Source organism: Branchiostoma floridae, chromosome 14 (genome assembly GCF_000003815.2).
Source record: "Branchiostoma floridae strain S238N-H82 chromosome 14, Bfl_VNyyK, whole genome shotgun sequence".
NCBI lineage: Eukaryota > Metazoa > Chordata > Leptocardii > Amphioxiformes > Branchiostomatidae > Branchiostoma > Branchiostoma floridae.
In genome coordinates this window covers 1582230-1598639 of record NC_049992.1, presented here as the reverse complement: position 1 = coordinate 1598639, position 16410 = coordinate 1582230, and positions in this window count along the sequence as shown.

Genomic DNA, 16410 nt, shown 5'->3' with positions numbered 1-16410 from the left:
AAAGGTAGTGATAGAATGAGTGGAAGGGAAAGAGAGAAAGCAAGAGAAGAAGTAAAGAGGGAGAGATGCAGAGGAGTATGTTTCAGAACCGTTTGATATACAGAAGAGAGTTCTTTGGCAAACTCGTCGAGCAGAGTTTACAAAGGCGCCGTTTCCTACAGCGGGCCTGGGTTCGCTCCTGAAGCACTTCTTCACTTCACCAAGTAGCGCGCAGTGTAAACCATTCACGGGTTTGTCTGAAGGACTCCTCCCGTCCGAGTAGCGCGCAGTGTAAACCGTTCTCGGGTTTGTCTGAAGCACTCCTCCCGTCCAAGTAGCGCGCAGTGTAAACCGTTCACGGGTTTGTCTGAAGCACTCCTCCCGTCCAAATAGCGCGCAGTGTAAACCGTTCTGAAGCACTCCTCCCGTCCAAGTAGCGCGCAGTGTAAACCGTTCTCGGGTTTGTGGGCTCCTCAAAGTAACCGGATCCCGCCTTTTAAAACGCTCCACTGCCGTCATTTAAAGGGGAACGGACGGGGGTGAAAACGTCAACAAACAATCGCGGAAAATGAGTCGGGGTGACTGCATGTAGGATCGCTGCCTCGACCCGAGTAGGGCTTTCTCTCCAAGCAGAGGTTAGGCTCCGGCTAGTTTTCACATCGTTTTGTGCATTCTTGTCGGGTTTTTATCTTGTCAGGTTCCTACGTTAGGACGTCAGACAAGAGGGAAACCTGACAAAGTAACAGGTCCGATAAAATGCCTACAAGATGACTATGACAATGATTGTATTGCATATTCTTGTCCAACACGGGCTAAATCAGTAAACGCATTGAGTTAGATATCTAAAGTAGATGTGTGAAGAGGTTACATTTTATATCATCTAAGTCTACAGAGTCTCTTCTTTCTTTTTAAAACTTGTGTAAACAAATTTACAGAGCTTTTCCAGTACGTTGCGCTGTTGTAAAAAAAAAATCTCGGGTCCTAACGTCTGCTTGAAGAGGGTAAGTTTTAGATGAGAGTCGAACCCTAGTCTCCAAGCAGACCCTACGGTGCCTTAGAAATAGTATCAAAGCTGGCAAGGCACCAGGTGCCCGTTTGACTCCCTTAGCCGGCTATCTCCCTTTGGTCGGCTATACTCCTTTGCCAGCTTTGATACTATTTCTAAGGCACCGTAGGGTCTGTTTGGAGACCTAGGCTCCATTGCCAGCTTTAATATAATTTCTAAGGCACCGTAGGGTCTGCTTGGAGACTAAGTCTAACCCTGCAGCTTTATCGACTCGAGAATTGACTCGTGAGTTTTATCGGCGGTCGGGGCAGATATTTATAGCGGATCAGTGGCGAGAGCTCGCTTCTCGGCAAATACGTGGCGCCAGGAGCGCCCTCCCTGTCGCGGGCAGAAGTGGCGGGAACGGCGTGTGATTGACAGCTGTAACGGACGGTAGAAGGCTGACAGGAATCTGAATTATTCCACAAGCTGACTTGAGACTGGTGTAAGAGAGTGCGAGGGCGATGTGTGAAAGGGACGCTGTGTGGTTGTCACTGCGGATTTTCTACCGTACGTGTTTGTGGGTAAACGGAGTAAGCCAATAATGAAAAATGGACTCGAATACTCCAACAAACGGGAAAATTCTTTCTCTCTAAGAAAACGGAAATGTCCCCATTTTTACACTTAAGATATACCTAATGAAATGCAGTCTTTTGTATTGGTGAAAAAAAAATGTTTTCATTAAAAAGGACCAACTGTGTTTTATCTGGTTTTGCTACAATCTGTACAGGAAGAAAGAAACTTCAAGAAGTTTCTAAGATTCCCGATTTCCAACGGGTTTTCTGGGAAGGCGTTAGGTTGCTCCAAGCAGACGTTAGGCTTTGGCTGGGCGTTTTTATCGGTCTTTCTATATTGCCAGGTTTTCTTTATGTCACAAAGCAAAACTTGAAGATTGAAAACCTGATACAAGCACCTAAAAACGTCAGAAAAAAGCAGTAGCCTAACCTCTGCTTGGAGAGTAACTAAAAGTGCCACCACGGAGGGTGCAAGCCTGGAATACCGACACGGGTCCCGTTACATGAACGTGTTGCTCCTCGTCTCGACCGAGGCGAACTTTTAATGAAATGTTCGGGGCATCACTCGTCGCCCCTTTCACGCTCCTTTACCGTGCTAACACTCCGGACACGCACGGTGCCTCCCGCTTTCTTCCGCCGCGACTCGCCACCCCTTCGCGGCGCGCAGAACTGAGCCGAGCGGTAACATTAGAAGCGTTAGTTTATGTACAGAACCGACTCATCACCCGCATCGGACCTCTCCTGCAGGAAAATCGCCTTACGGACCATTATATTCCACGCTTTGAAGACAATCCCGGGCTGAAATGTTGCTTTTGGGGAAGACATCTCAATTTGGCTGGCGGGGTTGTGGTAAACTTGGGGGACTGTGGTTTTTATTGGGACAAAAGCGTCAGGAGAAAGTTGTTTCTTCGCGCTCACTCGGTTTTCTTTGTACACATGTGTGAAAAAGGCGGATTTGCACTTTCGGGGATCATCTGTGAGAAATCACGGGGTTGTGATGGGCGGGGGAAACTCGGCGGAACGTTTGTGCGGGTCACCGGGGGACTGGAGCGGGCCCGGCGGGGGCACAAGCGCTGCGCCCCGCCGAGTGTCGTGCCAGCTCCCGGTGGGAGTGAGGTGACCCGGGTGGGGGTTCCTGCGCTGTATACATCTCCCTTCCAGTTTTAAGCCTCAATCACACTACGTTGGTTATCATGAGGGACGATAGTTTGCCAGGGGAGTTTAGTATAGTTTCTACCAGACTGACTCCCCTGTCCAATTTCCCCATTTCCCCCTAATTCTACGATCCTCTCAACCCCATAGGAAGGCCTAGTGGAGGCTACGCTTCCAACCAAGGGTAAAGACGCTGAATTAACTGTCCAATATATAGTTCACCTTTTTTCCTGCCAAATTCTACTATCCCTAACTCCGTAGGAAGGCCTGGTGGAGGCTATTCAGCTCCACGAAGGTCGTCCTTTGCGTCAAAAGAACACGTTTCACCAAATCAAGTTATCAACCCATAATCAGCGTTTACCGTGACTTGTGACATGTTTTGACTCGCGTATTTTTAGACACAAGACTTCTAATATTACCTCTCCGTGAAGTAGATACATTTCACGGGACGTTGTTTTCCTTCTGGGCGCTGTGAGGAGAACCTGAAGTTATTTCCGTCGTGTCTTGGTGACCTTGCAGAGCCGAGACCAAGACGAAACGTCTACAAGACAGGTGCAACACTTGGGTACAGGAACGTCTTACACCTGGCCTGAGTAGCGATCCTATACGTACATATATCAGTCATTGAAGACGTAGTAAGGTGCCTTCTTCCTATGTCACTCCTGTAGTTAAATCACCGCATCACCACATACGACTTGTACTTACACTCGCTTTACTTAGCTTAATGTAATATCGCAGACGTGCAATAAAGGCATTTCGTTCGCACGTCGTTAAAGAAATAATCTATAAGATATTAAAGATTTTTACTGACCTCATCGTCATGTTCGTTACTGACGACCGTCTCGTTGTGTTCCAAGGCGTAGTAGTCGTTATCGAAGACGGGCACCTCTCCCCGGTAACTCCGGACGGCGCGAACTTTGGACGCCGCCACGACGCAAACCTCCCACCCCACGGCTAGCAGGCACAGCAGGCGGATAACTCCAGAGCAGGACATGTCGGAAAATCTCCACTGGGACGTCAGTGTGATAACACAAACCTCCAGTGTCCACTACTGCTCCCCGTAGGAAACGTTGTTTTACTTCCCGCGCGTATCGCCTACTCTGTCCCGTGGTACCTGGTCCCCACTGTAAGGGAATCTGTGTGCTCTGACTCGCACCAATCAAGCTGGCGCCTCGCGATCGCACTACCAGTGTCGCACACACGGGTACATCTGTGTATATATTTAAACTGCAGCACGCCTGGATAGCGGCAGACGGCCGCACTGCAGTCTTGTGACCCGGGGAAGGATGGGAAGGAAGTTTTCAGGTTCGTTTGCGGCGGATTTTGTCCGCTCGGCGGGGGTGTCTCCTGAGGTCGCGCGGTGATAGCCGTTTAGCGGCTAATTACCGGTGAGAGCGCGCCTTTAGGGCGACGTGGCACTCGGCAGGCCCGGCGCCTTTCCCGGGTATTGTCATCCCGTCACGCCGATTGTGTGCGGAGACGGTTTTAGCCGACTGGAGACAGCCAGGGTGACTGGTACTATGGGTACATAATTCATAGCCATAATCACTGTCGGTGCGGCGTGTTGATACCTTGCTGAAAAATAGTGAAAAATTGGCAAATGTGGAGAAAAATTTGCCAGAGGAGTTTGCCCTCCGCATGTGAGGAACCAATGCTGCAACTGTGATACTTTGGCATCTGATGATTCTCAACATTTGTCAACTTTTCTTTTTTATTCTTCAGCAGCACAAGATATCTTGTACAGACTGTTTCGTCACAATCAGTTGTCTTGTTTTTTTGTGTCAAGCGATAGAGGTTATGTCATTTTACATGTAACACAGAGACTCCCGGCTGATTTCTATCCGGTATGGATGCGGGTTAGAACTTCGATAAAAACTGGTTGAAAAGTGAGATAGAAAATAACCAGTCAAAATCTCCCTAGCATTTCAATAGATCTTCTACATGTAGTACTAGTATGTTATTGCGTGGTTCTTTCTTGCCCAACAATTACAGCTATGTCCGTAAACAGACTTCTGAGAATAGCCCTTGTTTACAAGTAAGGCGTCTCACGGTAAACTTGTCAGAAAGCGGAAACTGTGATATCTGCCTGATATCACAATAACATCAACAGAGTAGTTTTTAGTCCGAGTGATCACAGACACACACAATCCCCGTTTCACACGCGGAAAAACAAACAAGCCACCGATAATTACCCGGGTACATAATTCATAACGCCACTTCATTATCACTGGCGGCGGTGCGCCAACAGCGCGTCGACGTCCGTCTGATCAGCCGGACAAAAGCCCGTTAATTATCGGGCCGGGTCCAGCGGGACGGGGCGGGGCAGTAGGCGGGGGAGAGGCGAGGTCGGCCCGCGGGGGGTCGGTGTGATCAGCCGGACAAAAGCCCGTTAATTATCGGGCCGGGTCCAGCGGGACGGGGTGGGGCAGTGGGCGGGGGACAGGCGAGGTCGGCCCGCGGGGGGTCGGTGCCAAGGCCGCGACACAGACACAGACACATGCAGTGGCCGTTACAGAACTTCTTTGCTTGTTGAACTTGAAGAAAAGCAGGCGAAGGAGTTTGCCCACCCTACTTTGGCCGAATTCTACTAGTGCTGTTAATAACTCACCAACAGGCCTGGTGCAGGTTAGCTTCTTTCCTAGCTTCTTTCTCTGGCAAAGTCTACAGTTCTCTTGGCCAATTTCAGCTTTTTTCAGCAAGCAAACTACGTGTGTCCTTTAGCTGTCACACCAAGCACTAGAACGGACGTGGCAGCTCTAGCGGATCTGACCGGTACTGCGCCGTCTCGTCCCTAATGAACATCCTGTAGCCGTTTTGTGGCACCCCTTCATTACTGATTAACACGGCTAATTAGTGACACAGACTTAATTAGGCGTGTCCGATCCGTTAGTCTTTGACCTACCCACTGTCGCCACGGCCGCTGGGAGGACCGGGGTCGGAATGGTATAGCCGTGACCAGGGTCCGATGGTCTTATAGTGGAAATTGGATAAATAGAGTCCATATTACGCTAGTCGGACAGAGGGATTATTTCCTCACTGCTTCTCTGGCCGACCGACTCTACTAATATTGGCGCTACTTGTCCATTTTCGACTACGTTTAGACCACCGATCCGCGGAGCCTGGTAGAGGCTAGGAACGGTGGCCTTGTTTGTAAGTTGTTACACGGACACGTCTGGCCAGAGGGAACTAGTAACGGTACCTACACGCTACAGTGCTTAACTTTCTTCCAACTCAAATGTGTACACGGATCAAATTTGTAACTTATGTCCGTAGTAGTTAAGTATATTAAAGTATATTAGTTAGTCAAGTATATTTGCAAGTAACTTGTGGTCTGAACCAGTGCAACTGCAGTACTGGCCAGTCAAGATAGATGCCGTTGTTAGACTACCCGCAATCTCGTGCTTCCTGTGCCAATGCATAAATTAAGATTTTGACGTTTTTTCTTCTGTTAAACATATCTATTCTTAACAATAGCGCCAGTTTAAAAAGTATGAAATTTTCCAATGCTTTGTGACTTGCAGTTGAATGTCGTGTTATTCGTACTTCTGTGTTTTGCGGTTCAGATTAATTATAGTGTGAAATAAAGCTCACATTGCTGCTTATTTGGAAATGAATCATGGTTTCAGCTCTTTGTAAAACTGACTGTTTCCAGTCACCCAGTTTTTCACCCAGTTGCTTTTCAATGAGTAACTGTAGCCTTGCGTATCTTGATTGATTGATGGATTAACTGGCTGTCTAACCGTCATCGACGTGAATGCTGTAAGATACATACCCCAGAGTAATGTGCAGTCGTTTAAAGGCAGCATACAACACTACGGACCGACTCTCTGGAATGAACTTACCTTAGAGCAGAGGCGTTCCAGTAGTTTAAAGGAGTTCAAAGATGGACTAATTCTGAACAAGGACTGATTTTAATCTAGTGAACTTACCCATAGTTAAGAACTTATGTTTATCATGCATTGTTGTCCTGTTATTTTGTAACTATGCATATGCTATGTATGTCGGAGTGAACAGTGGTGAAGTTTGGTGTACCAGGGTCTCCCGAAAATCAGGGCTCTCGTCCTGAGTGAGCACACCTAGCTAAATAAATAAATGAAAAAATTAAATGAAATGAAGTACGTTACTGTGCAACATAACATTGGACGCCAGGTGGCGCTACTAGTACTTGATGGACATATCTGAAACCTAACCTTCTGACGAAAGAACAATAATAAAGCATTTATTGTGTCGTGCCATATTCCTTCATATGATATACTGGTTCACAAAACATAGCAATGTCTTATTTGTCATACAAGCGCAGATGTGACTAAATCAAATATCATACTGGTAGGATTTTACCGATTTAACCTCCTTGATTAAACGAAATGAATTTCCGAAAGTAATTTCCATCGTTAGAAATGTTGCAACAAAGAACATCTTACATCCAAGGCAAACACAAGATTATGATCTTTATTTGTTAAACTCATAGTTTTCTTCAATGAATTTTGTGCAACACAAAGTTTGAAAGCTAAGATCGAGCAAACAAATATTCTTTCCATCACCACAATCTCTTTCGCCCGACCTAAAGACACTAGAATAGTAAACCCCAAACCTATTCCATTTCTTCTTTTGATAGCTTTTCCCGTTTTTTATGATGATGATGATCACCTGGGATACCGCAACTGTGGATTGCAATGTGCTGAAACAAAAAACTTACGAAAAAATTCAAGGTGGTTCACAGTTTGAACGGTGCATGTGCAAGGTCAGAGGTCAAAGCCCCAAACACGTAAATACCATGTCCAAACGTGTTTTCATGTCTCAGGTACAACAACTCCGACATATCAACCACAGTAAACTGCACAGATACGCAGTTGTAACCGCGAACCAGCCTATTGTCCCTGTCGGTTCGCTCCTATGAGTCGACCCAAGCGTATTGCCATAATGCACCACAATGCGCAGACGCAGTTGTAACTGCCAGTTCTTACTACGAGTCGACCCAGGCGTCGCTAGCTTTCCTCTCGAGCGGCTCGTCCTCATCAGTAGCCTCCTGGTTCCTACATGAGCACGTGATCACGCCGATAAACACAATGCGCATACGCAGTTCTAACCGCGAACCATCCTATTGCCGCTGCCAGTTCGCGCAGGGTTACGAGTCGACCCAGGCGTCGCTAGCTTTCCTCTTCAGCGGCTCGTCCTCGTCAGTAGCCTCCTGGTTCCGACAGGAGCACATGATCACCCCGATAAACACAATGCGCATACGCAGTTCTAACTACGAACCAGCCTATCGCCCTCCCAGTTCGCTTCGAGTCGACCCAGGCGTCGCTGGCTTTCCTCTCCAGTGGCTCATCCTCGTCTGTAACCTCCTGGTTCCGACAGGAGCACATGATCACGCCGATAAACACAATGCGCATACGCAGTTCTAACCGCGAACCATCCTATTGCCCCTGCCAGTTCGCTCAGGGCTACGAGTCGACCCAGGCGTCGCTAGCTTTCCTCTCCATGATGCACCACAATGCGCATACGCAGTTCTAACCGCGAACCAGCCTATCGCCCTCCCAGTTCGCTATGAGTCGACCCAGGCGTCGCTGGCTTTCCTCTCGAGCGGTTCGTCTTCATCAGTAGCCTCCTGGTTCCTACATGAGCACATGATGACGCCGATAAACACGAAGATCATGGCGAAGCCCGCGTACTGCAGCGTCTCGTCCATCGCAGACTTGTTCCGCAGGGGCGGCCCGGCGCGCTTTATAAACATGAGACACGGTCTCTGATTGGGTAGTTTGCTGTTCGGCGAGTCATCCGGCGCCGACGCGTTCCAATGAACAGACGTGTAAGTAAAATCCTGGACTCCCGTCACGTGACAGTGTAATCGATACCTCGTGACGTTGTTCTGGTCCCTATCCCATAATTCCATGCACACGCCCCTCTTCTGTTCGGGCGCCATCTTTAACACGTCCGCCCAGACGGGACTGTCGCCATCCGACAGTTCGCATGTCTCATACGGGTTTCCTTGGTTACAGGAGCAAACCGGGAGAACCTCGTAGTCATAGCGACACGTCACGTTAGAGCTGCAGCAGAAAGCCGGGCAAAAACTCGCCTCCACTTTTGTGTTGTTCGACTGCCTCACTCTGCTGTCTCGACTTGTCCTTTTGTTGGTCAGCAGAGCAACCGTCCTGTGCTGAACTCCTGAGACATATCCGTTTGCCTGAACCGTGCTGGCAGTACCAGTAGTAGTAGTACTAGTAGTAGTAGTGATCGGTCTATCTGTAAAACTTACAATATCCGCAACTCCAGTGGAAAGAACCTCCTGGGTATCCTCCGTGTCTATGTACGTGGAGAAATCATCTTCGTCATCTTTTCCCGCGGAAACTGTTACGTCAGATCTGTCGGGCACTGCAGTTGGTTGGTATGCGGGGTCAGAGGTCAGGTACGGGTCACCGTCCCCGCTCTCACCACTGCCGTCTGACTCGTCCCCAGGGGTCTTGATCCCGGGCACGAGAACGGGTCCGACGTGTCGATGCGTCACAGGTGTGACGCCTGTTGTCATGGCAACGACCAGGATGAACGCAAACAGCATGGTGTCGTTGCTATGGTTACCAGGTCATGTTGTTTGTTGAACTTGAAAGGTCTTCACCATGACCCACCGACATCTGTAACGAAACGAAGACAGTCTCAATAATGGTAAATATATTACAAGTCTTTGCCCAAGTGCTAGTTGCAAGTGCCAAATAATGGTAAACAGTATAGTAAGTAACTACTCTAGTCTAAAGTCAAACGCAAAACTTAGTAACACACGAAGAGTAGGCGTGATCTCGTCTAATAGTCTAAAACGCGAGTTAGGTCAAAGCTGAATTGCACTGGTTATCTCACTAAAAAGTATTGTATGTTGTTTCCTTGTATGCCTTAAGTCGGACCTTACCTTTTCAAGCGACGCGATTCGCGTGATCACAACAAACGTTACCGTTCCAGCCTCCTTACCGTGCCAGTACAATCTCACATATCATAGAACAGTCGGTAACATTGAAGGATAGATTAACTACTCTCAATGTATGTATTGTTTTTTAATTCAACATAGAAGCAGACAGGACAAAGTGGCACAATGTATGTATGCGGTCACGATATCAGCCTTTTGCTTATGTATCCACATTGTATTGTCTATGTGGTAATCTGAGAAGTCAAGTTCTTACAAACCAACTTTGCTTCTATATTTAGTTTGACCAAGCTAACTCGGTAAAAGCAGGGATTGAGTAACGGAGACACGGAAGCACGATTTTTAAACAAATAGCAAACACAATCCTGTTCCTAGCTGCTTTAACTGCTTCAACATCAGACTGAAATGGTTGATTATTATGACATGTCAAAATAGATCTATTCATTATCACTTACAAAACGTGAGCCATGTGCAACGATTAAGTCCTTCACATCCATCTGCTATAGTAACTGATGAATAAACACAAACGCGAGTCGCCCGAACCGTGAAACAGCACAATCTGTTAGCTGATGGTGAAATATTATGCACCGTCATGTTTCCATTAAATCAACTCTTGCTACCTCCACGTCACAATGGAGCGGAGACAGGCGACACAACGTGAGTAATGGACGGTCTGACAGGCTGGGGCTGGGATTGTTGATATTATTGATCACAAGGAACAATGTCATTAGTAATGCTACAGTCATCTTCAAATACATCCCATCTATCATAGCCGTATATCATGTATTTTGTATGTATGTAAAAATTGTGTACAAAGACTAACAGGACTTATAAGGACTCTAAACAATGTAATTGTATCTCTGTTATATACTTTGTCTGACCCTTGCCTCTTCCCTCATGACCTCAATGAAAAGCGGCCTGTAGCTGCAGGCCGATTTGAGCTTTTATGAATAAATAAAGGTTCAAACAAACAAACAAACAAAATTGGACCTTAGAAAAGGCATATCTTTAATCTACAAATGTTTCTTACACAGTCACGTAGAAGGTCACATTTGACGTGGATGTACGGCCCATTTTGTCTCGTCCCATTTAACGTAAATACAATATACAAACTGTGTGAAATAAAAAATGAACTTAATTAATCTCACTGGACCTGACAGAAAGACAGACGTCATATACAGATCATCGCTACACACGTCTGGCTGAAGGATACGGTAACGCCAAATAGGGATCACAGTGGTTACGTCATGCATCGCTAGGCAACCCTGCCAAACGCCAAATATGGTAAGTACTGGGGGTGGGTACCGGTACAATACCAGAAAAACCGGATAAGAAAAAACTCAGTGGACCGGATGTTGGACCGGATCCCCTGGACCTGAACCGTACCTGTACCTGTATTTCCTGTACTAGTACCCACCCCTATTACGCACGTCGTTCATCCCTTTACACCCTGCCTAAAAGGGCACGACAACGCCAAGTGCGGTGATGAATCTCCGCCGTACAAAGTGGTGATTTCGGGCTAATTTTCCCCGTCAAGAAAACTATATATCCTCCAGTATTAACTGCGGGGTTGCAGGGGAGGTAAAAGCATGGAGAGTGGCGAGAAGCCATTTGGCTGATTGCCACGCTAAATCAGTAGGTCTGCATTATCTGATTACTACACCAGGCAGATGTGTGTGAGCGTGCGTGTGTGTGTGTGTGTGTGTGTGTGTTTGTGTGACTGTGTCTGTCTGTGTGTGTGTGACTGTATGTGTGTGTGACTGAGTGTATGTGAGTGTGTGTGTGTGTGCGCGCGTTTCTGTGCATGTCTGTGTGTGTGTGTGTGTGTGTGCGTGTCTGTGTGTGTGTGCGTGTCTGTGTGTGTGTGTGTGTGCGTGTCTGCGTGTGTGTGTGTCTGTGTGTGTGTGTGTGTGTGTGTCTGTGTTCGTGTGTATGTGTGCGTGTGTCTGTGTGACACTGCAGCACAACCGTTTGGATAGCTTCTATTCCAGACATTCTGTTGTCCAATTCGTACTGTATATCCTTAGCTTCCGTTCCCTCTCCAGATATCATGACTGAAAAGAGGATGATCGATTCTACAGACTGATGCATATTGATGCTTGAATATTGAAAAGTGATGATTTTGCTATAATTTAATTGCTTTTTACTCTGCGTCTGCACTTAACTAACTTACACTTAGATGCAAACGAGATGAACCATTTCCATGCCGAGATTGCTGATGACATAGCCGGGGAAGTGGCACCGCACCAGAGTCGTCTCCTGTAATCTATTTAAGTAACAATCCTTGTAATGTACAAATGGGTAGATGCTGGGGGGGGGGGGGGGGGAAACCTACACGACTTACTGTCAATGCAATAAACTTTGACTTCCGTAAATGACAAGGCAATCCCCCTAGGCGTCCTTAAGGGATCGTTTTTGCAGACACACACACAGACACGTGGACACACACACACACACACACACACACACACAGACAGACAAACACACACACACACACAGACAAACAGTTTATTTGCAAGTTCATGCCCGGATGCTAATTGCAAATGCATGGTAGAGATGGTGGAGCATACATGTATGTGACAATGAATAGTGATAAATAATTTAAAAAAGAGACTACTCGAATACTAGAGTTGGCTATTTCTCAATATTTAGGGATACCAAATCTTTAATTGAAGGAAGAAACAATTATGTAGAACAGAAATGGCTTTTGTAAACATATATCATATCCAATAAGACCTCCGAACTTCCTCCTCTCCCCCACCTAATTAGCCCACACCATGTTATGTACAGACCTATTTCCGAATCCAGCCCGGAAAACGATTTTTCTCCCTGCTCATTTCCCCTCATTTGTTTCCCGCCAGAAGGCACAAGGTCGTCTGTGTGAGGTCACCTTCGACGTGACCTTGGTAGGAGCAGGCCTTTGTATTGTTGATTCCGTCTTTGTCAATATACCTCGAATAACGCTAGTTCACCTTAAGTTATCCGTGGCGTAAAATACATAAGTTGCTTTCAGAAATGGGTATCTACGGATATCAAGTCGACAGACGGTAGTTTCAAACTACAATACTTTGAACATATTACAACTTGAAACCACTGTCCGTCCAGTTGATATCCCTTACGTGTCGGTAAACACAGCGAATATAGGTTACCCTGCGGATAAAGGTGAACTAGCGTTACATATGTGATGAGCTCAACTACAACTGGAATACCGTGGTTACAAATAGAATATTATAACCATTACCAAGAAGTTTCATGTTTTTGGCAGCGTTTTCTTACAGTTGATCAGTACAGATCATCATGAAACTAAGAATGGATTGTTATATTAAGTTCGGTATGCTGTTACCTACTATGCATGAATCTATAGAACAATTGGTTAGAATTAGGATTCCCTAGCGGTTGTCATTGGCACTACAGCAGGTGGAGAGCTTCAAATATTACCTACATATTCCGGTTAGTGCCATTGTATCTAATATCTAGATAAACCTGGCTCGCGTCTGGTCCACAGTTGGTAATGACGGAGCCTGACGCACGCAGGGCATCAGCACGTATTTCAGCACCCTGCGTGAGGAAACTGCAACTGTCGTCAGGAACACAAAACTTGGATCACGCCCAAGATCGTGATCATTACGCCCAAGATCGTGATCATTATAAAGCAAAGTCATGTTCGTCTAGTTAGGAGCGAGATTGGCAGCGAAAACCGCTCACTATGTCACAGTCAAATCGATTCAGACATTAATGTTGTTTAGATAAAGATCTCGTCTTCATTTAAAACGTTGTTCTGCAGCATTTAAAAGTTTCAGACAAACAGAAAAGGGTGAAGAAAGACGAGACGAAAATAACGCAATTCATCTAACGTCCATCGTGAATCTTGTTTCAAAATGTATGACGTCTGGGATGAATTTAGTTACAATTTTTCATTGGTGAAGACAAGGTATTGATAACATGTCCAAAATAGTGTAAAATCACGAAACAAAGTGTAAGATATCGCTATCACGATCGAGATAACACATGAGCGTCTAGAACTGTTGATCTGCATCTACTAAATCAATAGAGTCAATTGAAAAAGCAAAACACGTCGATTGGGTAATCAGATATAAACGTACTGAGAGTAAGTCTTTAGTATGGAACCTGTATGTCGGCTAGTGAATTTAATGTTAATGTTTTCAGAAGCCAGGACAAAGAAAATTAGAACACCTTTCGTGCACCCCGTTGAAAAAACAACAATGTAATGATAATGAGGGGTGTTCTGGAAGATAACCTCGGAGATAGCCACGTTAACGCTGTAATTTCGTTGCGTAATTCCACGGTAGGAACTGTTTCATCAATTTTCCGCCACGGAACGTTTTTGGTTCACGGCCAAGTTTAAACGCGATGTTTCCCCAGCGGCCCTTCCCTTCCCACTACTGGAAATCCCAGAACACGGCTGTTAAAGCCTGCTCTAGCGCGGCGATATTTCTCACGTCTCAAAAGATTCGGGGATTTAGAAAAAAATCAATGTTACTGTCATCACTGTAACTTAAGGGGGTATCTCACTGCACTTGGGGCACTGGTGCGGCACTGCGGAGTTTGTTAACTGCGGCCCTGTTGTACGTGATATTTTCACCAATCTATATATTGCATAATAAGGAAAAGTGTGACTTAGAAGACAACAAAGTACACAAAACGTAAAACAAATTCGTTCTTTATTTCTCAAATTCTTTGAGTAATCTTTCGAATCCCGCAATGCCGTACCGGTACCCAAGTGCAGTGAGATACCACCTTTAGTATTTTGTATCGTGGTAATGAAAATGCTGATCTTCTTTCACTGCTGGAGAAAATATACATTCTCAATTGGCACAACAAAAGCACAGAGACGTTCGTAGTGTCTTGTGCATCTATACATAAATACACACAAGTGCATACAAACTGAGTAACAAACAGGTCTATAGATATATAAACATTTTGAGATTAATGCATCGTTTACACTACTGGTTCTAAAGTCTAAATGTTCCTAGACAAATTCACCTCTTTGTCACAGTAAGGGTTATCTCCTTCTGGAACGTAATAAAATCATATACAGGGTGGAATGTATTGAATTCCTTTGAACAAGCCGTAAGAAATGTGAACGACTTTGTGCATGGTCACGCCTGGGACTGGGTGTCTGCACACCTCATTTCTACAGGCCAGGAACCTTCGGGAAAACCGTCATCAGACGTCATTGATTATTGACGTCATTAACAGGCATTGGGGATTTCTGAATAATCAATGATTTCTGTTGACAACATGAAAATATGCTAAGGGCAGGATATAGTTGAAAATCTGTGTCTCGTGTTGTCTGCATATAATTTAGTAGCGACATGATAATAACATAAGGTCACAACAATACAACATCACTTATTGTACATTTTTGCCCAGCCGTGGTAAGTACAGGTCACAACAAAGACAAAACATAAATATATGAACACATCACAAACCTAGTCTAACACAGAAGTTCGCCTTCTTCTCGCTTCTTGGTAATGGTGAAAATGTACGTAGGACTGTATGGGTTTAGCAATAGTCGGTTTGTCAAAACACATGAGGAATATGCGTGAATTTGTCAGTAAAGAATGATTGAATGATTAACTACATACAAACCCCAGGATTAATGTGAATGCAACGTCTCTGTGACGAGGTATAAAAGATAACGTAATAAGATAATAACCCCCTCCCCATCACCCAGCTTCCCGGGAGACCCAGTCCCGGCGCATTCCACTAATTTACTTTCCATTTGATTGAATAAAATAACAGTAATCATAATGGTAATAACAATAATGTAGCTAGAAAATAGTTCTAGCCTCACCCTAGCATTAATACAAAGTTATGAGACAAATGGTCTAATGTCAGAACTCCCTTAATGCAAAAATATGCAAATATATCAAGAACGGCTCTGCCATTAGAAAGAATACCGTGACTAATGATTAGCCTACTCCATTGTAATACTGTTATATCAACGAATTATCATAATGTTAGCCGTTATTGTTATATTATAGGTTGTTGCGCTATATCCTATGCCTCTAGTTTGTATTTTGTGTAATAGTTGTTGCCATACATTGTATCATGTACAATTGTCGTGCAATAAAGTTATTATCTCACCCCCCCCCCATCACCCTGCTGTCCCAGGAGACCCTCTCCCTGCGGGTTCCACTAATTTACTCTCCACATTTGCGATCACGCGATGTCGTAATTCAGCCTGCCTGGAAACGACAGGCCATATTTAGCTAATTTCGGATGGATAGAACCGTAATTTGATCATCCATCTTAAAGGGCTCTGACGCAAATGGAAGAAATTAATAGAAAGACGAGATCAAGTAATCAACTAGAAGCTCCTTGAAAGCTACAGGTACAGGTAGTCCCATAGCGTTTTCGAGGCCATGGAGGCAGTGGGTTGTTATCTACTGTATCTAGTGCACCGAGTTGAGAGGAGGAGCCCAACCCTCTCCTCCCACTGCTGTCTTTTACTTCCCCAACCGAAGTAAGGTACCCGTTTTTACACCTGGGTGCAGCGAGTCGTGTTAAGTGTCTTCCTCAAGGGAACAACATCACTGGCATGTCCGGGGATGCGAACCAAGGACCTTTGAGCTCTGGGCCAAGCACACGACACACCACCACGACATCACTTTTCATGAGGAAAAATTAAGCAAAATTTCTCTATACGTTTCTATATGTACCGCCGCCACCACTGTAATAGCGATGTTCAGAAACATGATGAGTTTTGTCGATCATTAAAATTACAGCACGTGTTGACGGAACTAGATACATCTACACACATGGCGATTAAGAAGTAATACACGTCT